The 26,610-nt window shown below is 33.6% G+C and overlaps 1 protein-coding gene across 9 annotated transcripts in view; it reads left to right on the top strand.

Annotated features, from left to right (window-relative positions):
- Positions 1-26,610, top strand: part of LOC106875251 (protein-tyrosine sulfotransferase 1) — a 476,119-nt gene that overhangs the window by 180,018 nt on the left and 269,491 nt on the right. The gene's annotated exons all lie outside the window — the stretch shown is intronic.

The following is a 26,610-nucleotide window of genomic DNA, read 5'->3' as shown; positions in this document are numbered from 1 at the left end:
TCTTCACTCCCTTCACTCATTTCTTCTTCATCTCTGATATTAATGAGCTATCATAATCACCTGAGAGCAAAATAGGTACAATCTACCCCCCCCCCCCCCCTTCATACCTTCTCCTTTCTTTTCCCTCCCAGAACCACTTCCATTGCCCCCCCCCCCCTCGTCTGCTAGACTCCGTCCTTAGAATCACTTCCTTTCTTCGCTATCTTCTTTCAGCCTCGCTTTCTCTTCTCTGTTATACTCCATCCCTCCTTACACTTCTTTCATCCCCTATCTCTCCTAATGTCCTCACATATCTAATATAACCCCCATTTTTGTACCTCTCACCTTCAATTACTACAGCCACATCTATCACATCTAACCACCTCTCCTCACATTCTTATGAAATGTTCTCTTCCCCCCTCCCACCACTTCACCTGTAACATCCCCCCACACACACACTTTGCTCTGAGGGTATATCCAGACATGTCCACCACCATCTCTCCCACTCTTGCCATCTCTATCTTTCTCTTTAAGTCTCCTCCCATCTTCTCAAACTGGGATATCTTTGTATCTCTCTACAGCAACATACTTATTTCTATCCCCCTATTCTTTTAACCTCTGATCAATAGGTACAAGCCTACATTCCTCAACACTACTTCCCTCAGTTGGGGACGGGACTTTGTCTTGTCTTGCAAGGTATTTGGTGAACCCTGCCAATAAAGCACCCAGTACACTCTGTAAGGTGGTTGGTGTTAGGAAGCGCATCCAGCCATAGAAACCATGCCAAAAGAGACAATAAGGCTTGACATAGCCTGTCAGATTACCAGCACTTGTCAAACAATTCAACCCTTTCCAACATGGAAAGTGGGCATTAAATGATGATGATGATGATGATGTGCTTCAATTATTATCGAAAAGTTAATATATGTCCTTTGTTTTAGAAGTTTGCTATTAAGACTAATTAACAATAACATTTGTTTTCAATGCCTCTATTTGTATAAAAGCTTATATTTCAACATTGATATTGACAAAAAGGGAAAAAAAGTTTATTTCTATTTTGTAGGCTCAAATCTGAATAACACTGGAAAGTCATTTCTTGCTAAACTTGATGTGCTTCTTCGTACATTTAACAACAAAATTATACTTTAAAGCTGGTATTCACATCTTTAAACTGAACCAGTCTCTATGGCAATAAAGTAGTTTTTCCAATTTGTACCTAGTTTGATTATTGCCCTCACTCATTTCAATTATATAATGAGGTTGAAACCAGCTACAGTAATGATTGCTTTAACAAAATACATTTCCTGGGAAATCTAGTTAGCACATCATTGATCTGGTAGTTACCAAAGGATGTGCTGATGTTTGTTTAATAATTATGAATATCCCTTGTTAGTTCTTTATAATTGGTATACATTGATTCTGAAGAAATTTACTCCTGAGAGGTAAATATTTCATACAGTGCTCTTATTAGAGCTCAAGTGTAAAACAATGTTTCTGTCATAAACTTGTGTGTTTGTGACAGAGAGAGAGAGAAAGAGAAAGAAAGAAAGATGAACTCTTCATTGTAATATTTTTGCGTAAATTGCTTTTACTAAGAACATGTTTCAAAACAGTTAATGAAAGCACCAACAATCATTTCACCTTATACATCAATCTGTTTTATTATATATATATATATATATATATATATATATATATAATAAAACAGATTGATGTATAAGGTGAAATGATTGTTGGTGTTTTCATTAACTGTTTTGAAACATGTTCTTGGTAAAAGCAATTATATATATATATATATATATATATATATATATATATATATATATATATATACACACATACATACCGTTGCTGCACCAATGTATGTTTAATCAACCTCCTTTTACATTCTTTTTTTTTTTACTTTTACATAAAAATCCTTTTAGGCTCAAATAACTTTATTAAATTGGCATTGTTGTAACCAAAAGGAGATATTGTATTTCAATAGACAATAATCTTGAATATGTAAAATAATATCTGAAAAAGAAAAAAACAATGAAATGTTGTCGTTTTACTTGTGTAGCAATAACAAACAGCTGCAGCTGTTGGTCTTATACTTGCTATTCAGATTTAAGCTCATGTTATGTTTGTCTCTTAATCTTAATATATTTTCTATACCCAGAGTATTAATAAATCAAAGTAGTTGTGAAGCAAAATTATATGAAAGTCTTTTATAATTACGTCCACAGAGCATCACAAAATAATCATCATTCTTTATAGCTTTGTGTTTATCCAGCTTTAATTCAAACATATGTGACTTAATGTATACACCAGTTTAGATATTTCTTTATATATAATTGTGTGTGTTAATGGAATGGTATTGATTGATCTTGTGCAATAGTGTGATAAATAAATCACTTTACTAATATGTTGTGTTGACAAAGCTCAACTGACCCCTTACACTATCAACTCAGATCAACTTCAGGGTTCAAATATCTCTGTGATTCTTTTTCTTCTTTTCCACTATTGACCTTTGCAGTGTCGGCTGTAATCACACAGTCTCTCAGGAATGAGAATTTGTCATACTCCTCTTTTATAACTTCTGTATACAGAACTAACCCTAATATAACATCAGAATTTACCAAGGTACTTCTTTTTTAAAAAAAAACCTATTGCAAAGTGTTTACTTAACTACATTCTTTAATTCAATAGCACCAAAACATAAATACAATAGTTCTTTAAACGCAATACCAAAGCTTACATCCCCACTTATCAAGAACAGCACAAAGCTAAAATTCATAGCAGACTTGGAAAATGGAAATGCATATTAAGGGATAAACTTGCAATGAGGTTTCTTCAGGTTTTACTGTTCACAGTGCAAATAATGGTTTATTATCGGTGGGCAGACATTAGCCCTAATCAACAAACAGTTTATTTGCTGAAATTATAAACAAAAGCCATCAGCTCTTGTTTTGGCTCAAAGGTCTGACGAGACGCAATATATTGAAACATACTCACACCACTGTGTCCATTGTGTTATGAATACATTGTCATTGTAAAAAGATCTTCTCGTGACATACACAACAGCGATTAGCATATTTGCATTTGAGTATGCTGCAATGTATTATGAATAAATTTGCAAGTCATCATTTCAGATCTCCTGTTCATTGTGCAAATAATGATTTATCAAATATGTATGTGCATATATGTGTGCATGCATGTGTGTATGAGTGTATTTATGTATGTCTATGTGTGTGTATAGATATATATATATGAATGTGTGTGTGTGTGTGTGTATTTATATGTATTTTGTCTTTTGCTTGATTCAGTCATTAGACTGTGGTCATGCTGGAGCACTGCCTCGAAGAATTTCAATGAATTGACCCCAATACTTATTTTCTTTTTAAGCCTAGTACTTATTCTAGTCTCTTTTGCCAAACCATTAAGTTACAGGGATGTAAACATACCAACACTATTTGTCAAGTGGTGGGAGAGATATACAAACACATAGCTGTATGTATATATATATATATATATATATATATATATATATATATATATATATATATATATATATATATATATGATGAGCTGCTTTCAGTCTCTGTCTACCAGATCTACTTACAAGGCTTTGGTTGGCCTGAGGCTATAGTAGAAGACACGTTCCCAAAGTGCGACACAGTAGGTCTGAACCCATGACCATGTGGTTGGAAAATAACCTTCTTACCACACAGCCACACCTGCACCTACATATACATGTATAGAATGTATCATAAGAGTTGTAGAGTATATGAGAATATATTTTAGTGAGTACAAATATCTTATACATGATATATTGGGTTGAGTTTCTCTCTCTTATATATAAATATATATATATATATATATATATATACACACACACACACACATTCAACTAACGCTATTTATTTTTAAAAGATTTTTTAACCGATCAAATTTTGTTTTGACTTTACATGACCCATGCCAATATTTTTTTAGGGGTGAGTGTACAATTTGTGTATGTATGTATGATCCTTGTATGCGTACATGTTCATCTACATGTGTGTGCATACATGAACACATACACACATATATATGTGCATGTATTTAGGGATACATGCTTTTTATATGACAAAAAGTGCCTTATGTATAAGTGTTGACTTCTGTGTGCGTAGCTGCTGTGTATGTACATGTGTATTATACAAATATATATATGTATATGTACATATATATATATATATATATATATATATATATATATATATATATATATATATATATAAATAATGTGTATGTATGTATATACACATATATGTGTGGTTCTTTATATGTATTCATTTACGTGAATTGTTGCACATATGTCTCCATATATATGTATATACGAGCATATTTATTTGTATCTATTGTTCGTGTATGTATATGTGTGTTTATATATATATATATATATATATGCACTGAATTAAAAGACGAATGGTTTTTGACCAGTGTTAATATTATGTATTATTTTTATATAAGTTTCCCTCAGCTTTATAAACAATTTACCTAAGTATTAATTTAACTCCTCATTTGTACGATATTCTTATTCACTGTAATTTACTGTTCAACCTCTATTTATTTACCTACAGATACCCTAATTATATTCACACATTATCCATTACCCACTAAAACAACCTATAACCCCTAATCTGGGCATATACCAATATTAGCCATAAAGTAATACTCAGTCTGCTGTGATGATTCTAAAATACAACACTCAATAACCTGACAGTATATCTTTTTTCTATCCATCTGAGATTTTGCCTAATATAATGATTCTATCAATTACTATTTAATCTATTAGGCCTAACTGAAACAGCCGTAAAGGAGCATGTTTGATATTTGCAAATAACAAATTTTTAATGAATTGTCAATGCGATGAGCATATGTTACACACATTACTTCCAAGCAGTGCTGTAAACAGCAGAAGTGAGCTAGAATAATAAGACTTAGTGTGCATGCACAGCAGGGTTCAAACTCAATCTGTGGCCAGCAGCTTTACTCTGCATGCTTTAGCTTCATTACTATGGCAACAGTCAGGATACCTATTGATCATACCACACACACGCATCATCATCATCATCATCATCATATATATATATATTAATGATAATAATTACAAAGCACTCAGAGATCGCAAACCTCTGCCAAGGCAACACCAACATCCTCTCAATGATTAGCCAGAGATGACTTTTAAAATGAGAATATCTGAAATAAACTTGACTGGTCTCACAAATCAGAATACTAAAAATGAACCCGACCACTCTGAAAAATTAAGTAAAAAAATCAGAGAAATAATTCTGATCAATCCCAATGGTAGTCATGAAATGTGAAGGTGAGTATGCTGGCTGTGTTTGTAATGCTGTGTGTGTGTGTCATCTGCTGTGGTAACAGGGACAGTTTTCTCTATGAAGGCCTTTTTTAATCTATCCACCGATATAGTGTCTTTACGACCATTAAGGTCTATAGTGAAAAATTTATCCATGCATGAAAGAAAATGGAAAGAACCTGCATATGGTGCCCCTAACGGATATGGTGCTGTGCACAAAAACATGAGTCCAAGAAGTAATGCTTCCTTCAAGACAGAACTAGAAATACAATTGTCAAGTAGGTAAAAGATTTTAAACAGGAGCAATATATTCAAAATTGGTAAAGCTAAAAATTGTCAAGGATAAATTAAATTTATAATTGTTACTGAATATGTTAGTGTTATTTAATTTCTGAACAGTTTTGCTGCCGTTTGTTTATGGAGTTTGATTTCTTTATCCATCAGTTTCTACTAAGATAGAGACGTGAGTAAAATTAATAGTTGAGAAACGAAAATAAAACTTTGGAAACAACACCGCCTCCATAACTTATGTGGAAACCATGAGTGTGGTTTCGAGGGAGATAATCAGAGAAAGACTTGAAAGTGAACGTAAGATTGTAATACCTCATGTAAAGTGAAGTAAATATAGCAAATAATCCAGAATCTTTGTCCGCTACCAGATTGATTCCAAAATCTAACCAGTTTGTCCCAGTCATCTCTGAAAGTTTCATCCGAATTCATCCAGCGGCTTTTGAGATATCTTGTCCATGGACAAAAAAAACAAGAAAACAAACAAGCACAACTGAAAACAATACCTCTGCCTTCACTAAGGCAGAGGTAATAATACTTTCTACTATAGGCACAAAATCTGAAATTTTGGGGAGAGGATAGTCAATTACATCAACCCCAATACTCAACTAGTACTTATTTTATCGACTCCAAAAGGATGAAAGACAATGTCAACTTTGGTGGAATTTGAACTCAGAACGTAATGACAGACAAAATGCCACTAAGCATTTTGCCCGGCATGCTAATGATTCTGCCAGCTCACCACCTTATTGATGATGAAGACGACGATATCCCAAGTTAACTGCCTACTCCAGACTTTTCTCCACGCTCAGTTGTGCATGATTGTGTGTGTCTGTGTGCTTATACATATATATAATCTTAAGATAAGATGTGCTTACACACAACACAGTCACACCCTTACATGTGCACACACACACACACACACACACACACACACACACACACACACACAGAGCAAAATAAAATAAAAATATGTTACACATATTTGCACTATTTTTCCCACTTTAAAGCTATGTGGATAATGAACTTCTTTTAGATCTACTTCCTTTCTTTAACTAACCTGGTTTCATAGATAAATATACAAACAAAGCATTTTATTGAATGAAAGCTTGAAGATTTGTTGAGTAAATTATGGTACACTATGAAGTTTTCTTAGAAAATTAAAGTATTTGAAATAATTTGGGAGAATAAAAAAGATTAACATAGAATGCTCTTTGAAGTAGGAGAAACAAGCTTGGTACCACTTTATGTAGTGTGCTATTATAAGGAAATGCTCTGCATTTGTCTATGAATCAATATATTTTATGAATATCAATCATCTATAAATGTTATACTTACTAATTCACTGCTGCAGTTAGCTTTAATCTGTTACCTCCATCTCATATTGTATTTTGTATTATTTATTCTAAATCCTAACTAACTGTTCAAAGATATACTAAAGAACCACCCCATCTTGAGATGCATTTGTTGAAATTTGCAACATGACAATTCTAGCTTCAGCTGGTAAGCATGTATTTAGAACTGTTTACAATATGTCAGACCTTCAGAAGTGGTCGGTTACCATTATCATGATTTAACATCCACTTTCTATGCTGTCATGGGCTGGAAGGTTTCGCAGGAGCTGGCAAGTTAGAAGACTACATCAAATTCCACTTTCTATATTTTGCATGCTTTCTATCATTGGATGCCTTTCCTGATGCCAAATACTTTACAGTGTTCTGAGTGCTTTTTAAACAGCAATAGTTTGCAAGACAAAACTCCTCAGTTGAAGGGGGACAAAACCCCAAAATAAGATTATGAAAAAGACAATTGTTTCCTAATCCTATAATGATTGTGTCACTCCTATAGTTTGGCAGCTGTACCACTATGAATGTGATGTGGATGGAACATTACCTGTGGATCTGTAAATTGTCATAGGAACTGATCTTCCTCCCCCAACAAAAACTACCTAAATATTACCTGTATATACAAATAAAATCCAGGAATTGTTAAATTTCTCATCAGATTTCTGCCACCTTTGAAATAGAATTTAAAATTCCATGCTTTGTAATTTTTACAGCAAATGTAAAAAAAAAACTGCATTAACACTCCTCTTCTTCACCCTTTTAATGAGGTTTTCCTTGATTTTCCTACATAAGTTCCAAAAGTAAAGTTTTCTTCATTGATTGTATAAATCATCAAATGAAACTTAAAATCCCAGTCAATACAAATTTTACTCTGTTCTAAGTATTGAGTTCCCACAGTAAGTGTTTTATTGTAAATTCAAAACTATAAAATAATGACATTAAATTATCATTCAATAGTTTTCCTAAAATTATTCAGAGATTAGTGAGTAGAACATTGTGCTAGATGCCGAAATTTTGTATTGTCTCAATTTCATAGTTGATGGTATCTTTGATTTTCATCCCTTGAAGTGACTAAAATAGGTAGAATATTCTGGTGTCAGTATAGCCAACTAAACATTTCATTTCTACAAAATGTGACCTATACAATAATCAGATAACTATAAATAGCAAGAAGCAATTATAGGAGTGTTTAAGAGATGCATTATCATCGTCTTCTTTGTACATCATTGTCTATATGTGAACCATTGCCTTCATACATCATTGTTTTTGTACATCATTGTCTATATGTGAACCATTGCCTTCATACATCATTGTTTTTGTACATCATTGTCTATATGTGAACCATTGCCTTCATACATCATTGTTTTTGTACATCATTGTCTATATGTGAGCCATTGCCTTCATACATCATTGTTTTGGTACATCATTGTCTATATGTGAACCATTGCCTTCATACATCATTGTTTTTGTACATCATTGTCTATATGTGAACCATTGCCTTCATACATCATTGTTTTTGTACATCATTGTCTATATGTGAACCATTGCCTTCATACATCATTGTTTTTGTACATCATTGTCTATATGTGAGCCATTGCCTTCATACATCATTGTTTTTGTACATCATTGTCTATATGTGAACCATTGCCTTCATACATCATTGTTTTTGTACATCATTGTCAATGTGTTATGATTTCTTTGTTTGTTGTTGTCTTGGAATGCCATCTTTTTCATTCAATGTCTTCATAGTTCACAACTAAAATTCATATGAATATTATATAGCGATGATGGCACCTAAATTAATGTCTGCTCACCCATTAGGCTTTCATTTCATTTTTGTTTGGGACTATGCTCTATAGTCCACAATTCTGGTTTTAGCAAAGTGGTGGGTCATAATATTATGTTCTATCAAGTTTGTTGTAAAAAGTTTTTGTTGTACACCAACTTTCTACCTTTTCGTACCTTATTAAATTTGCATCTAATTCATTCCAGTTCTGCAATGGTAATAAAAACTCTGAATATCCAGAATAGTTTTTGTTGTGTACAAAAATTACCTGGAGGCACAGTTTTCATAAGGACGAATAAACGAATGATCAGACTGTGCAGTTTGCCATTTAGAGAATGAAAAGATTAATATCAACCTATTTTATTTCTCAGTTGTAACATTTGTGTGTGTGTGTGTGTGTGTGTGTGTGTGTATTGACAATTTTACCTGCTTTCTCATCCTTGGAATTATCAGTTTGTGAAATTTGAGCAGGAGAAAATTACCAGCAAGCAATACTTCAGAGACATTTGAATACATTCATTTCTTTCTTTATCTCAGCAAAGCCATAGACACAAAGAAAATGGTTACAATTATTGTTTAGCCGTTTTTTCTCTCCTTTTCTGTTAGTATATCTAAAGGTTATGGAAGTTATTGCTGCAGAGACAAAAGTTTGAACATCTTTGCTGATAGTTTGGGAGGGAAATTGGTTTATAGGAAAAAAAAAAAAACAACATTTTTATTGATATTGACTTTTGGAGTTTATGCGTGCTTATATTTCCCTGGGATTCCAGAAAAAAATTATTTTAGCAATTCTATCGCAATATTTAATATGGTTAACAATATATAGAAGATTTGACATAAGTTGGAGAAACTGTCAAGTAAAACAGTCCAGGTATGAACCATGCACCACATATATCTCATTGACTTTTGGTTTTAAAACTCTGACATCTTCATATAACCTTCTGAAATCACATTTCTGAAGCTTTTGCTATTCAAAAAGTAATGTTTCGTAAAAACCACAGGAAAAGTGAGCATGTTTTATCACGATAGTTTTATTATAGGCCTGTATAATTTTTAATAAGGTTCAGTCATTATTATTATTAATAATAAATTAATATGATACCTTTGGGTAAGTATTAGTGAAGCAGTATAACTGTTTCCAAATAATTTTGTCATGCTGAAAGAATCAATAGTCCTGTCTTTCTTGCTTGTCTCACTGACATGGGATGCCCTGCCTGGTTTAAATTGGAATCTTTTTAACTGTTTAAGTGACAGAATCAAAAATTAGATCTTTGAGTAACTAAATTATAGAGCTCAGATAGAAAGAAAATCCAGTCTTTTGAAAAAGTAAATTTTATTTAGTTTTGATTTTGTGTTGGAAATATACAGAATATCTGTGCCACTTCATGAGTGAACCTATTTCTTTTTGGCACTTTCTGTTAAATGAAAAGTATTATAACATGAATTTTGATGCCATAAAACCTTTCATGGTGGTTAGATGGCTGAGATCGGTGGGGAGGGAATCGTGGCTAAAAATAAAAATAATGATAAAAAAAGAGACAAGCAAATGGAAATATTAAAATATTTTTAGGGGCTAATCAGGTGAAAGTAGTCTTAGGTGAATTTAGTGCCTTGTATGATTAAAATATTTTTAGATGATGGTTCAGAAAATGGTGTCTAAAAATTAGCAGGAAAGAAGGAAAAAAAATATTTCTAGACTAAGGATAAAAAAGACAAGCAATTTTCCTTAGAATTGTTATTACTCAAGGTTATCTGCAATCTGAATTATATTATTAGAAATAGTATTAATAATACTTATATAAGTCACATTGAAGAAAATCAGACATAAAAATAGCAGGAAGTAATTATTGCTTTATAAAGACCCATCACAAAAATGTCCTCTTTATAGCAGTCATACTGGCTAAGATAGTTTGATGAATATAAGAACATATGAAATACAAGTAGAGAAAATCTGACAGATTGTTAAGATCAATAAGTTCTGAATAAACAGAATTAACTCTTAGTTACACAGCAAGTGTTTTAGACAACTCATCAAAATGCAAATATAGCTTGAAGTGTATGTGTGCTTGAGAAAGAGGAGGGAATGATAGAGATGACCATAAAAGGTTATTGGGCTGCTTACCAACAATATGGCCATGAGTTCAAGCCTACTAACAGTGACTGTCATGTATTCTTAACATGAACCATGTGCTTGCTAATTGCTTTAAAGGTCTAATATAATCACAAACAAGCATACACACCTCTTAGTCCTCTTGATCATGACTCATCAAAACATTCAGAATGTGTATACAAAGAGAAGGATAGAGAGAAGGATGGTGAGGGAGGTTTGCATCAGCATCTGGCTAGTAGTCATAACAACTAAGTAGACTGGAACACTGTAAAATGATGTGCCCTATTCAGGGACGAAACATACCATCCAGTCTAGGGATTGAACTCACCCAGCTTACTATTTACTCCATTGTTGACTGATTCACAAGTAGCAGTGAACCAATTAGTTTAAAAAAAAAAAAAGATATGAATATCCACTACTACAAAACTGTTGTATCAGAAGTGAATATAGAAGAAACGTGTTCATATCTTTACTAGCTTCAGTGATTGAACAGTGGCCATGCTGGAGTACTGCCTTCACTTGTTTATTTCAATTCAGCTACATATTTCTTGTATAATGTGCCTATTTTAAAAATTTTGTCATCATATCCTGTCTTGCTTATGAAACCTGCAAGTACCTCTCCTAAAATTTTGTTATTTTGGGGTCCAGTTCTTAAAATTACTCTGCAGAACACATACATGACTATGGGGGACAAAAATAATACATTCCAGTCCTACTGCATACATAAAGCTTCAAGTATTTTAATTATGACTACGTCTATTCATTTTGAATTTTCTTTTATTTTCCAGCTATAATTTTAAGTCTTTTAAGCACAATTAGTGTTATCAGGTCATCCCATAAGTTCTGTCCGATTTTACCTTTTTATAAAATTGAATGAAATTTAATAGTATTTTAGAATGTCTAATGGAATTAAAAAATTATTTTTATGCATTTCTGTACATTTAAACTAATTAAATACTATTTTACAGAATAATAGAATTAAAATTTCTTTGATTAAAACCCTTTCTAACATGGAAGTATCCAAAGAGCATTTGAGGCACATAATGCTTTATGAGTACAAAAAAGGAAACTCTGCAGCCGAAGCAACTCGAAACATACACTCAGTTTATGGGAAAGAATGCTTGAATGAAAGAACTTGCAGAAAATGGTTTGCAAAATTCAGAAGTGGAGATTTTAGCCTTGAAGATGAAGATCGAAGAGAACGTCCAGTTGAGTTTGATGATAAGCTCCTTGAGGCATTACTTGAAGAAAATCCTGCATTATCAGTTGAAGAATTGGCAATAAAGCTTAGTTCAAACCATACAACTGTTCATTGTCATCTTCAACAACTTGGAAAGGTTCCTAAACTTGGAAAATGGGTGCCTCATGAATTGTCTGCAAGCAACCGCAATTCCCAAGTTGACAGCTGCTCCTCTCTCCATTCTCGTGAACTCATTTCACCCTTTTTAGAAAGACTTGTGACTGGTGATGAAAAATGGATCTTCTATTGAAATGTTAAACGTCGTAAATAGTGGCTTGGTAAACGGGAAAAAGCTCAACCACAACTGAGAAGGGAACTTCATGGGAAAAAGGTTTTTCTCTCTATCTGGTTGGATTGCAAAGGAGTAATTCACTTTGAATTATTACCACCTAATGCAACAATCAATGCTCAAATCTACTGTCAGCAATTAGAGCGTTTGAACCAAGCTTTGAAGAAAAAATGATCCGCTTTAGTGAATCGAAAAGGAGTGATGTTTCATCAGGACAATGCACAACCCCACACTGCAAAGATCACATCACAAAAGATCAAAGAGCTTGGTTGGGAAAAAAATCCTCATCCACCTTATTCTCCCGACCTTGCTCCTTCAGACTACCATTTGTTTCGTAGTTTACAGAATCATTTGGGCGACATAACTTTTGCAAGCCATGAGGAGGTTAAAACTGACATTTCAGAGTTCTTCACTTTGAAACCAACATTGATGGGAATAAAAATCTTGTAAATAGATGGAAGGAAGTCATAGATAATCAGGGAAAGTACATTGATGATTAAATTTCAGTTAAATATAACATTTGATCACTTGTTTTCTTTATTCAAAATTCGGACAGAACTTATGGGATGACCTGATATAATTCAGTCAACTTTTAACCATATTGAACATGAATTCATTTACATCCAGTGCTTCATAATTTGATTGCTTTATAGTCTTTGTGACTTCAGCTAGTGTGATTTCTTCCATTTCAATGTCCAGATTTTGTTCATTTGGAGGTGTATTTTCTTCATTTTGTGGAACTGGTCTGTTTAAAATTGCTTCAGAGTGTTCCTTCAATCTATTCTTTATCTTCAGTCAGCAGATTTTTATGTGTATCTCTAATTAATATCTCTTTATTATTCTTGGCTGTGCTCCCAATTTATTTAATTGATTGATAAGCTAATCTGTTATTCTATCCTTCCCTTCTATTTATTTGCACTTCAGTCTTAATCACACTATCATTCAACTACTTCCCATTGACATGCTTAGAGAGTCCTTTTACTTTTGCTGTTGCATACTGATGTTCACAATAGGTAAGTTTTCATCATAATTAAAGTTTCATGTTTCTGTTTTGCAATCTCCTTTTCTCTATATTGTTCCTTATTTCAGTTATAAGCCATCATTTCTTCTTAGTTCTTCCCTTACTTCCAATTGTTTCATTTGCTGCTTCTTGAAGAGTTTCTTAAATATCATTTGACATCTGGTGCACATCCTCTTGTTTCATCTTCATTCATTAATAATGCCCCTAAAACAATAAATCTATTTCTACATTCATATATAAACTCTTCTTTATGTCTCAATTAGTTATCATATTCTTTGTATTAAAATTTGGAGCCAATTCTTGTCCTCATTTTACCTTAATGTGTGGGTTGATGATGGTCAGTGCCAATTTCAGTATCTCTTAACCTTTACATTTGTTGTTTATCAATTGCATCATGATCAATTTGATTTCAATGTTTCCTGCCTGGGGAAATATATATATATATATATATATATATATATATATATATATATATATATATATAAATATACCAATTATTATCAATCCAGTTTCATTCACACCCACCTTTTCTTGTCATGCCACACTCACAGAAAAGCTATCTTCTTATAAATTGCCTTTCTCCCTTATGACATCAAATTCTGCAAGGTTGTCTTGCAGAGTTCTATGTCAACTCTTTCATTAGTATTATAATACACTCTGTTCTTCAAAACTAACTCATTGTACTTAACTCTGTTTCATGTCCTTTTAATGTCTCTTTATCAAGTGAGGAGGGATAGCATGTGTGGTTGTTTTTTTCAAGGATTCTGAGACAAATAGGGCAAAGAAGAAAGCTATCCTCAGATTCAGCCTGAGAGTGAGCCCTGATAAAGGTACTCAAATATCCATTTTACAATTCCCAATTAATTTTCCCCCTCAATATATATTCAACACAACCATCATTACTGGCTACCAGTTTAGCATTAAAGACTCCTATACACAGCAGCAACAAGTCATATTTTGCCATCTTCCTGTGTTACGCCTGAAGTTTGTTATAAAATTTGCCTTACTTTTTGTCTGTTTGATTTTAGGATCACAGCATATTAATATTACTAACATTTGCATGTGCAAACCTGTATGTTACATATTTTCATATATGAATATATGTATATGAACTGTGTGTGTGTGCGTGTGTTTGTGTGTGTGCGTGATTACTCCAGATATTTCAGCTATAGTGTGTAATTTTTAAAAATAATCTTAGTCTTATTGATGCTGAGTACCTATAGTTATTTCTTGCAAAAATTGAAGATTTATATTAAAATCTAATTTGTTATTTATTGTCTTTTGAATATCTTAGATATGCATCACATGGCTTGCATTCATGCAGGAAATGCCACTATATGTATGTGTTTGTGTGTGTGTTTATTGTTGTGTCTAAAGAAGAAGGACAGTATCCTTTGGAAAATGTTGATAAAAATGATAGGCAAAAAGAGATAAGACTGATATAGTTAATACATGGTGTGAAATGTTAGAATTAGGAAATTGCCGTAAGATTTGGTAGGAGAGCTAAAATTAGTAAATTATCGTAAAGTTTTGTAGAACTGCAGTTTCAACTGTTAGCATTCGCTCTTAGAATGAAGGATGAAATATTACTCTCCGTTCTTGGTTTACAAAGAGACAAACTATAAGTAAGCAAAAATACAGTTGCAGCAGATAAATTCGGGTATGGGTTGTCCAATAGATTGTGAATGAAAGTTTCAAGACAGAAATTATGAGGAAGCCAGTCAGAAGTGGGGAGTGTCGTGTTCCTATTTTTGGGTGGCAGACTTCATGTCACACAGTTTAACTCCAACACTTGATACTTGAGTGCCTTTATCAAAGCTAACTCTGTTGCTAGCATTCAAGCGAGGTCCAAGGATAACTTCCTCTATCTGCCTCAAAGTCTTTATATGAAGAAATACTGTTGCTATCTTTCTACATCTGACCAAGACATTAACAATAAAGGGAGTTAAGCACAATAAGCTAGTTTTGAAGAACAGGGTATGTTATAATAGTAATGAAAGTGGTGGCATAGAACTCTGTAGGAATTCATAATTTTTAAGTGGTTGGCTTTCCTATGAATGTGGTGTAAAATGCTTACAATCTCTAGAAATATGTTTTTCCAGATATGAGAGCAATACACTATTAGTGGGAGATATTTGTAATTTGTAAACATGAGATATAGTTTCAATCCAATTATTTACATATTCTTATTTAATTATCTAACAAATATACATTCATAAATACTTAATTTCCTTAAAAAGTTCTGTGTAGAATTAAACTCTACAAGGCTCAGCTGTTGCATTTTGAATGAGTGTAAAGTGTACTAATTAATAATTAGCTTGTTATTTTATCATTATATATTGAATTTCATCCTTTGTACATGTTTATTATGGAAAAGGAATTTTTATACAAGCCATAATATAATAGTCTACTATAAAGAAATGCGGATTCACTTGCTGAAAAAAATTTAGTTTATTTATCATATATAATGACTAAATAAATATATATTTATATGTATTTAAAAATGTATTGTATTAATTCACATGAATATTTCCAATTAGTAATTATGTAATTAGTTAAATTGATATTATTTATTGAACACAACTTGTAAAATAGAATATATTTTCCCCAGTTTCCATACTTTACATTTTACTGAAATTTCCTCTGTGTGTGTGTGTGTGTGTGTGTGTGGTAAGAGGGGGTAGCAAGTCTCTCTCTCTCTCTCTCTCTGTCTGTCTCTCTCCCTCTCTCTCTCTTCAGCAGATACCAGCTTCGATTCCATAGGGTAACTTTTCCTGCTTCTTTTTCTGTCTACTGGTTTTTCTACAGTATATACTATGAGCTATTGTTTATCGCTACATTTAAGGCAACAAGTTGGTTGTATCATTAGTGTGCTGGACAAAATGCTTAGCAGTATTTCGTCCGTCTTTGCATATGAGTTCAAATTCCACTGAGGTTGACTTTGCCTTTCATCTTATCAGGGCCGATTAAATAAGCACTAGTTGTATAATTGATTAGCCCTCTCCTTTAATATTTCAAATCTTATGCAAATAGTGGAGATAACTATTTAGAGCTACAATTGCATTTGACTAGCTTTGTAAAATGAGTTGTTTTCAATTTTCTCAATCCTTCAGAAATCCAATCTCAAACAAATATATCAGTACAAAGATTTTTGCTTAGGATGGAACCATTAGCTGCTGTAAGGCATTGAATCATCCATCTCCCACAGTCAACGCTTACTCTACAATCATTTAGTTCACCCTGTCTTTATGATAATAGTACAAAGTACATCTACTATGTTATGCATGTGTGTATGTATATGTTTGTGCATAGCTATGTGTACACATGTACTCACATACATGTGTATATTGTTTAGCCGCATGTTTGCTTTGGTCACGAGAACCTGTGATTAAACCTTTCCAGCCATGACCTTTCCATTTTTTGTATATCCATCATTTAAGATAATATTTGACTATTATTTGAGGATGGAGTCTGATTTCATATAGCATATGAAGGATATTCATATGATAACAAATGGAAGGTCCAGTTCTTTGATTGACTGGATAACCTGCTTATTGAATTAGTATAAAAGTGGTTGAGTATTCCAGACACATTTACCCTTAACATAATTCTCAGCTAGAATCAGCATGACATATGTGTTACAAGGCCGGATTTTGAATTTCAGATACAATGCATCTAATGAGCTTCTATACAGCTTCGAAGTACCCAAATTCACTAACAAAACTTATGGCATAAAATTATGATAGAATTTAAATATGAGCACTACTTCAAAATAGGCAATTTTGTATCAAAGAACCAGAAATGGTTCTAGGTGAGTTGGTATCAAAATTATTAAGATAAAGTTGTCCCATTATTGTGGATGTGCAATTATCACCTTCTGATAAATATTTACCATAACTTCTGATTTCACCCTTTGAATGGTTGGTGTGCATAATGCCTCCTAATATGCTTTCTTGGGTGCTACATAATATGCTCCCCAAGTTGCTATATAACATGCTGTCTAGAGTGCTATTTAACACATATAGGATGCTATGTGACATGTTGTCCAAGGTACTACATGCCATGTTGTCCAAAATGCTATATATGTTTAATAAGGTACTATATAACGTGTTTTGTAATGTGCTACATGACATGTTGTTCAAGGTGCTATTTGACATGTCCTAGGTGCTATATGACATGTTGTCCTATTTGCTACATGACATATCCAAGGGGCTATATAATATTTGATTTGGGGGATGCTATATAATATGTGATCTAAGGTACTATACATCACTATATAACCTGAAACACTGTTTGTATAGATGTAATGCCAATTCTTATTTTTCTGTTTCCATTCAATATAGAATTGATTTGTATCAGTGATTTTTTTTCAATGTTCTCTTTGGCAGTTATTTCTGAGTTTCATAATCTCTAGCACAGTTCCCATCTGGCATCAAATAATCTCAAATATTGGTATTAATACTGTTAGTACAACACCATATTAGGGACAATTGATTTATTGTATGCTGAGTGCTCTGATTGCCTTAGTTTTTTTTTTTTTTAATGTTTTAATATCTTATTCATTGTTTATAATTTTTTATGCTAACAAAAAAAAAAAAAAAAAACTTCATCATAGGTAATGTTTCCGTTACTTGTAAATTGAGAATGACAGACAGGTTATAAATATTCATGTTGTTTTTAGTTAATTCTTTATTTTTGTCCTGTTTTGTTATCAGATAAAGATACTTATCTTGACCTTACTCTATAACTTGTAAGGTTGGTCAGACAAGGACAAGGTGTCTTTTTTTTTTTTTTTTAATTCCATATCATCAATATTGTAAACGCACAGGTTGAAATCATCACAAAAATAAAATTTAAAAAATAGTGTCATATACCATTCCTTTTTGTGTGTGTGTGTGTGTGTGTTAACTCATTTACTTTATAAGGTTCTATACTCATATGCTGTTAATAGGAACAGAAACATGCTCTCATTGAAATATATCTTGACAGTCTCTTTCTATATCTACAGTTTCAGTAATAAAACTAAACTAAACTTCCTTACTGTTTTTGATTATTTTTTTCCTGGTATTGTAGAGAAACTTCATTGCCTTAAGCATGCATAATTGAGAAACATTTGTTTTGTAATCCAGTTAAATATTCACAAATATATTTTCTCTATGTTTAGTCAAAGGTTATTTATTCTTTCCACCATCACTACCACCCTACTTGGATTTTTCTCTCATATTGGCTTTGTTTCTACCAGTTCCCGTGTACTTATTGCAACATAAGCTCTATATGTGTATGTAATATGTTTGCACAAGCTATGTGTGATATATGAGTATTATATGAATATGATATATGTGTATTCTATCTGTGGATGTGAAATATGTGTGAATGTGGTATATGTGGTATATGTAATGTATGTGGGTGAGAGCGAAAGTAATATATGATATAACTGTATGCAAAATATGTGATATACCTGTGTGTGTGAGTGAGTGAGTGAGAGAGTGAGAGAGAGAGAGAGAGAGAGAATGAATGAGATAATATATTAGTATGGATGAGATATGTTGTATATTGGTGTGTGTGTGTGTGTGATGCATAACATTTCAGAATGTGATATTTAATGTGTCAGTATGTTTGATATCTAATGTTGTGTGAAATATGTAGTGGGTGAGTGGTGCAGGTGAAATATGTAGTGTGTGTGTGTGTGTGTGTGTGAATTGCACTGTCTTTTTGTTGTTATTTTTCATGTTTTATTATCTAAAGTTTTAGCTATAACATAAATTTGCTATAAAAATGTCTAAAATTAAACCATTCAGTTAATTGCTGACAGGTATACTTGATTGAATAATCAGCAATTAAATGTATAACAGATTAATTGTTACACACAATAGGTGATTGCTCATATTTTCTTATAAACAAACTATTTGCTGCTCCACTGCACGACTCAGAGTAATTTAAAATAAGACCAGACTTCTTAGTTTGCAGATGCACATCAAAATCTAAGCATTTTTCGTCTCCATTCAAAACAACAACAACAATAATGGTTTCAAATTTTGGCTCAAGGTCAGCAATTTTGGGGGAAGGGATAAGTCAATTAAATTGACCCTAGTCCTCAACTGGTACCGATATTGTTGACCACAAAAGGCTGACAGACAAAGTCAACCTCAGCGGAATTTGAACTCAGAACGTGAAGACAGGTGAAATATCACAAAGCATTTTGCCCATCATGCTAACAATTCTGCCAGCTCACCACCTTGAATAATGATAATAATAATACAGGTACAAGGCTCACCACCTCAAAGTTTCTAATATTAGGACCTGAACAATGGGGGACGGGGGTTTGGTCAATTGTATTGACCCCAGCACTTGACTGGTTCTTTTTTATTGACCCTGAAAGGAGAAAAGGCGAAATTGACCTTGAAAAATTTGAACCCTGAGATAAAGAAGGAAGAAATGCTGCTAAGTGTATTTTCCAGAGTGCTAACAATGCCACCAGCTGGGCATCTTGAATAATAATAAGAAGAATTGAGATTGCTAAGATGTGGCAGCTACAAGAGTTAACCATAAAGGTTATCTCTATTGTCATCGGAGCATTGGGTTCAGTACCACCCAATCTGAAAAAAATATCTGAAAACCTTAGAGATACCCTACAATCTAGATGTATTGCAAAAGTCAGTATTACTTGGAACTGCACATATATTGCGTAGAGTACTGTCTGTCTGAGGTCCTTGTTGTGACTTGATAAACAGTATAAACCCCTGGTAGACACAATATCTTCAATCAACAGCCTCACAGTATTGTATACTGTGCGACATTTATAATAATAATAATAATAATAATAATAATAATTTGTTCTACTATAGGCACAAGGCCTGAAATTTTGGGGGAAGGAGCTAGTCGATTACATCATCTCCAGTATTTGACTGGTACTTATTTTATAGACTCTAAAGGGATGAAACACAAAGTCAACCTCTGCAGAATATGAACTCAGAACAGAAAGCCAAACGAAATGCTGTTAAGCATTTTGTCCAGTGTGCTGATGAATCTGCTAGCTCAGAGCTTTAATAATTGTAATAATAATAACAATTCTTTCTGCTAAAGGCACAAGGCCTGAAATTTTGTGGGAGAGGACTAGTCGATGACACCAACCCCAGTGTTTCAACGGTGCTTAGTTTATCAACTTCAAAAGCATGAAAGGTAAAGTCAACCTTGGTGGAATTTGAACTCAGATCGTAAAGGCAGATGAAATGTTACTAAGCATTTTGCCCAGTGTGCCAATGGTTCTGCCAACTTGCCACCCTAATGATAATAATAGTAATAAAAATAATAATAATTATTATTATAATTATAATAATAACAACAACAATAGTTCTTTCTACTGGAAGCACAAGGCCTCAAATTTTGAGAAGGGATTAAGTCAATTACATCGACCCTAGTGTGTAACTGGTACTTATTTAATCGACCCCGAAAGGATGAAAGGCAAAGTCGACCTTGGTGGAATTTGAGCTCAGATTATGAAGGCAGATGAAACGCCACTAAGCATGCCAACAATTCTACCAGCTCACCACCCGAATGATAATAATAATAATAATAATAATAATAATAATAATTATAATAATGATAATAATAACCACCCTAAATGTTTTCAGTTTTCTTGTTTCACTGTTCATGAAAATTTATAAAAAACACTATTTTTTCATTATGCATCATGTGATGTCTATAATATTCAACTGAGTATCAGATTTCTAGGATTGGAGCTCTAATCACACCAAAGGAGTTCTCTCAATATGTTAGTGATTCTGCAGAAATGCTAATTCTAAAAACTAAAACTAATCATTCAAGAGCTTTTTCAGCAAATCAATTATATTCTTCTTTCCTCCTCTCTCTTTCTTCTTCTCTTTCTCTCTCTTATTATTGGCTCCATTGAACATGGCTGCAGTTATTGGCTTGTAATATTGAGAAATTTCCTGTTCTGAATTCACTTATTTAAAAAAAAAAAAATCTGCAAAATATCATTTCTATTATTGATACACAATGGGTTAGACTCATTGTTAAAGATAAATTGTGTTTAGCATTGTTGTTGTTATTATTATTATTATTATTATTATTATTATTACCATCATCATCATTATTATATCATCATCATTATCATTATTATTATTATTATTTCTCAGTTTGATGTTCTGTTAGTTGATCATTCACAGCAGACAAAACAGAATCAGAAAGTTTCTGGTGCATAGCAATTGTGATTGGAAAAAAAAATGTTTTCCCCACTGAAATATGTAATTAAGAACATTGAGAGTTAGATGAGATATATTAGAAAACTAATATACTGAACTGTTATTGCTGTTTTAGTTAGTACTAGTGCTAATGCAGTTCTACTTTATGTGTACATGTATGTATACACACACACACATATATATATATATATATATATATATATATATATATATATATACATGCAAATATATAAATGCACACACACATATGTGCACACATATATATATATGGACATACACATATATGGACATATACACACACATATAAGTTCACACACACATACACGCATGCACACAAACACACACACACACAAACTGACACTCCTTTAGTGCAACTTTTTAAAGTCACCTGCAATCTTAAGTTTCATTTCCATAACAATGACTGATTATTCATAATTATCAATAACTGTCTGCGGGAGCATATGCATATATTGTATATGTGTATATGCATGTGTGTGTAAATATATGAGTTTGTGTGTGTGTATACAGAAATGCTAATTTTAAATCCAACCATAAAGAAAATTTTATCCCCTCACACACACACACACACACACACACGTGTATATACATATATCATCATTATCATCATCATCATTTAACATTCATTGTCCATGCTGGCATAGGTTGAATGGTTTAACCAGGGTTGGCAAGCTGAGGGGCTGCACCAGACTCCAGACTGATTTGGCATAGTTTCTACAGCTGGATGCCCTTCCTAATGCCACCACTCTGAGAGTGTAATGGGTGCTTTTACATGCCACCGGCACAGGTGTCATTTTCATGATGCCAGTGTCTGCTGTGATTACGATTTCACTTGGCTTGACGGGTTTTCTGCTTAAGCAGGTCTCGGTCATTTGTCATTGCCACTATGAGGCCCAACGCTTGGAAGGTGCTTTTTACGTGCCACTAGCACAGGTGCTAGTTACATGACACTGGCACAGGTGCTAACTACACAACACCAGCATTAGCTACATTGCCTGCATGAGGCCCAACTGTCAAAATGTGCTTCATACATGCCACCAACACAGATGCTAGTTATGCAACACCAGTGTCAGCCATATTGCCCCTGTGAGGCCCAACGCTTGAAAGGTGCTTTTTATGTGCCACCTGCATGGGTGCCCAGCCATGACTATGGTTTCACTTGGCTTGACTTATCTTCTCAAGTACAGCATATTCCCAAAGATCTGAGTCACAATTTATTGCCTCCATGAAACCCAATGTTTGAAGATCATGTTTCACCACCTTGTCCCATGTCTTCCTGGGTCTATCTCTTCCACAGGTTCCCTCCACAGTTAGAGATCAGTACTTCTTTACACAGCTGTCCTCATCGATACGCTTCACATGAATATACCAGCATGGTCGTATCTCTTGCACACCACATCTGATGCCTCTTATGCCCAACTTTTCTTTGAAGGCACTCACACTCTGTCATACATGCACACTGGCGTTGCACACTTCTTTGCTAGCTTCATTTCTTTCATGCCTACACGTCCTCAGTGGTCACAGCCCATGTTTCACTGCCATGTAGCATAGCTGTTCACACACAGTCTGCCTTTCACTCTGAGGGAGACGCCTTTTGTTGCCAACAGAGTTAGGAGCTCTCTGAACTTTGCCCAGCTTATTTTTATCCTCGCAGCTACACTCTCGTAGCATCCACCTCCACTCCTGACTTGGTCACTTAGATAACAGAAGCTATCAACTACCTCTAGCATTTGATGGAGGCTGTTTTCTGTACATTTTTAGTGTTTATTGTACCTGTGCACCTCCCGCACACAAAAACTATCTTCCCAGTTAGCCTTCTTTTGATATTGCTGCACCTCTTATGTGTCCATACCTTCCACTAGATACATCTGATGGAATTTCTACCTACACCTTTCCTACAGATCAAGCAGGGCCATCTACCTGAAAGCATTTGTGATTTGTCTGCTTTCCTACTTACTAAGACTTTGGTTTTTTTTAAAGTTAACTTCAATTCTAGACCTTGCTTTAAGTTCCTTCAATTCTAGACCTTACTTCTACACCTAAAATTTTTTTCCAAGTTCTGAAAATGATTCAGCTATAAGGACAATCATCAGCATAGAGGAGCTTCTAGAGGCAACCTGTCTTACATGCCTCTTTAGTTACTTGAGTAGTCTTTTTTTTTTTTTAGCCAAATAAACACATGCACTATAGTGCAGGTGTGGTTGTGTGGTAAGAAACGTTAGCACGCTGGGCGAAATGCTTAGCGGTATTTCGTCTGCCATTACGTTCTGAGTTCAAATTCCGCCGAGGTCGACTTTGCCTTTCATCCTTTCGGGGTCGATTAAATAAGTACCAGTTATGCACTGGGTCGATATAATCGACTTAATCCATTTGTCTGTCCTTGTTTGTCCCTTCTGTGTGTAGCCCCTTGTGGGCAATAAAGAAATAAGAAGCTTGCTTCCCAACCACATGGTTCCAGGTTCAGTGCCATTGTGTGGCACCTTGGGTATGTCTTCTACTATACCCTCATGCTGACCAAAGCCTTGTGAGTGGATTTGGTCAACAGAAACTGAAAGAAGCCTGTCATATATATATATATATATATAATTCAATTAAAATACAGAGATGCCTATAATAGGACATCTAACCTGCCAGAAAGAACAGCCAAACGTTCTATACCACAATTAGGGATAATTTTGAAAGACAATTCTCTTTCGAAATTATCCCCAATTGTGGTATAGAGTTTTTGGCTGCTCTTCCTAGCGGGTTAGGTGTCCTATTATAGGCATCTCTGTATTTTAAATGAATAATATATAGTCTATTTGACTATTTTTTTCTTCTCGCTAGACCACTGGTAGTAAGTCAAATTTCTAAAACTTTCTTGCTACCCTGTGATTTATATATATATATATATATATATATATATATACATATAAAATGTGCATGTCTAAATACATTCATTGGTGTGTACTTACATATGTGTTGGTTGTATATGCCTTCTTTTTTCCATACTTTTACTCATTGGCCTGTAGATATATTGGTGCACTACCTTGACAAAACTGAAAGACACAAACCTGCATATAAATGAATATGTTTGTATAAATACAAAGCTAGTGTGCATATATACACACACACACACACACATATATACATGTATATGTGTATGTGTGTGGTTGTAATTCATGTATGTATATTTATAAAGTTGTATATCCAATGTAGTAGTTTATTGCCATTAATGTTTACTCTAGTGTCCTAATTAAATATAAGTTGTCTCAAATTTATAGTCTCTAGAAGCTTAATAATATAATATTTGATTTCACATACTACATTAAACTTAATTCATAGTTTGAAATATGTACTTTTCGTCATCTTCTGTCACTTCTTGTTCTCAATAAAATGACTGTGGTTAAAAAATATATATATATATTAAAAAAAGAGGCTAATAAAATGTCATCTTTGAATATCATAGCGATGGTAGAGGGTGAAGACTTCCTGTACATCAACCTTCCAGTGTGCTGATTAATAACCCTTTCTACCACAGACAGAAAGCCTAGAATTTGGGATTGGAGGAGGACTAGTTGATTACATTGACCCTTGTGCTCAACTGGTACTAATTTTATCAGCCCCACCAAAGAATGTAAGGCAAAGTAGACCATGGCAGAATTTGAACTTGGAATGTAGAGTTGAAAGAAATGCTGCCAAGCATTTTGTCCAGCACCCTAACATTTCTGCCAGCTTACTACTATAATTGTGTTAATTAATAATGAATGTTGATTAATGATGAATGTTAATTAATAATGAACACTGTTTAGATCTGATTCTATGGTTTGTTTTGGACTATTGTTGTTGTCTTGGGCGTAGAATAATCCTCTCTTTGTTGACTGTGACATTGTATGATATTTCATGACTCCAACATGAATTAGCTTATGTGAAGGAGAATTATGTAATGTTGGCCTCATTTTTCTCCTCTAGAACTACGTTGATCCAGGAGCAAATGAGGACCAATATGGCTGGAAGTCGGTCAATAACAGGAGGATCTGTGGAGTGTGATTACGCTCTTAACATTCTTCAATGTTCGTTGTAACTGTTGAAACCACTGTTGTTTTTATTCATTCAGTTCCCTGAACTCACCATGTCCTGACTAACCAAGGATTTTGGTCCCAATAAGTACCCTTATTTGGTTTAGTCCACTTGTTAAATAGTTTGCTGAGATGTGGTTGTTATACATATTACAACTTCTTGAAGCCACAGATATGAGTTACAACTAATGATTAATGGTTGGCAGAAAAGAAATACTCCTGAGACTTGGCCTTACTACAGTTTTTTTTTAGTAGACCCAGTCGATTGATGAATTTTTTATAATCAATGTTCAAATTCTATTTTTGTAGGTTGATACCCATTTTTAACCATAGGTGAGAATGGATTTTCAAAGGACTGCAAGTCTGTGAAAGAAGGATTGAGCGAAGTGTTAAGTGTGGTGTTTGTTTGAAAAATAGCAGAACAAAAACAAAAAAGACAAAAAAACAAAGAATCTGAGGAGATTTATTGGGACATGTGGGAAAAAGTGTTATGTAGTAGTTAGCAAGTTCAGTAGAGCAGAATCCATTTTAGTAGCAATGTAAGGGAGAGAGAACAAACAATGTCTCTGTGGTTTTGTAGTTGAAGCACATGGATGAATGAATAGACATAATGCTGGATGTTGTATGAGTAACAGTAGTACTAACTCAGATGTATGAACACTACTCTAATATGATCAGAATTAGGTTTGGTAGATAATTCTCTGTACTTAGCCATGACCTTTCCACTTGCCTTGCAGCTCCAGAAGAGTGGTAAATAGTAGACACATACGGACATCTACTGTTTTAAGTTGGAGTTGTCAATCTGAGAGAGCTTCAACAATTGTGCTCAACCTGGTAGAAATAGAAGCAAAATATCTTTCAAATCCCATTCTAATGTCTTAACTCTTTAGCATTTAAACTGCTCATAGCTGA

This window comes from Octopus bimaculoides, chromosome 6 (assembly GCF_046866305.1).
Source record: "Octopus bimaculoides isolate indiv1 chromosome 6, ASM4686630v1, whole genome shotgun sequence".
Classification (NCBI taxonomy): domain Eukaryota; kingdom Metazoa; phylum Mollusca; class Cephalopoda; order Octopoda; family Octopodidae; genus Octopus; species Octopus bimaculoides.
This window is presented reverse-complemented; position numbering and strand designations above follow the sequence as displayed.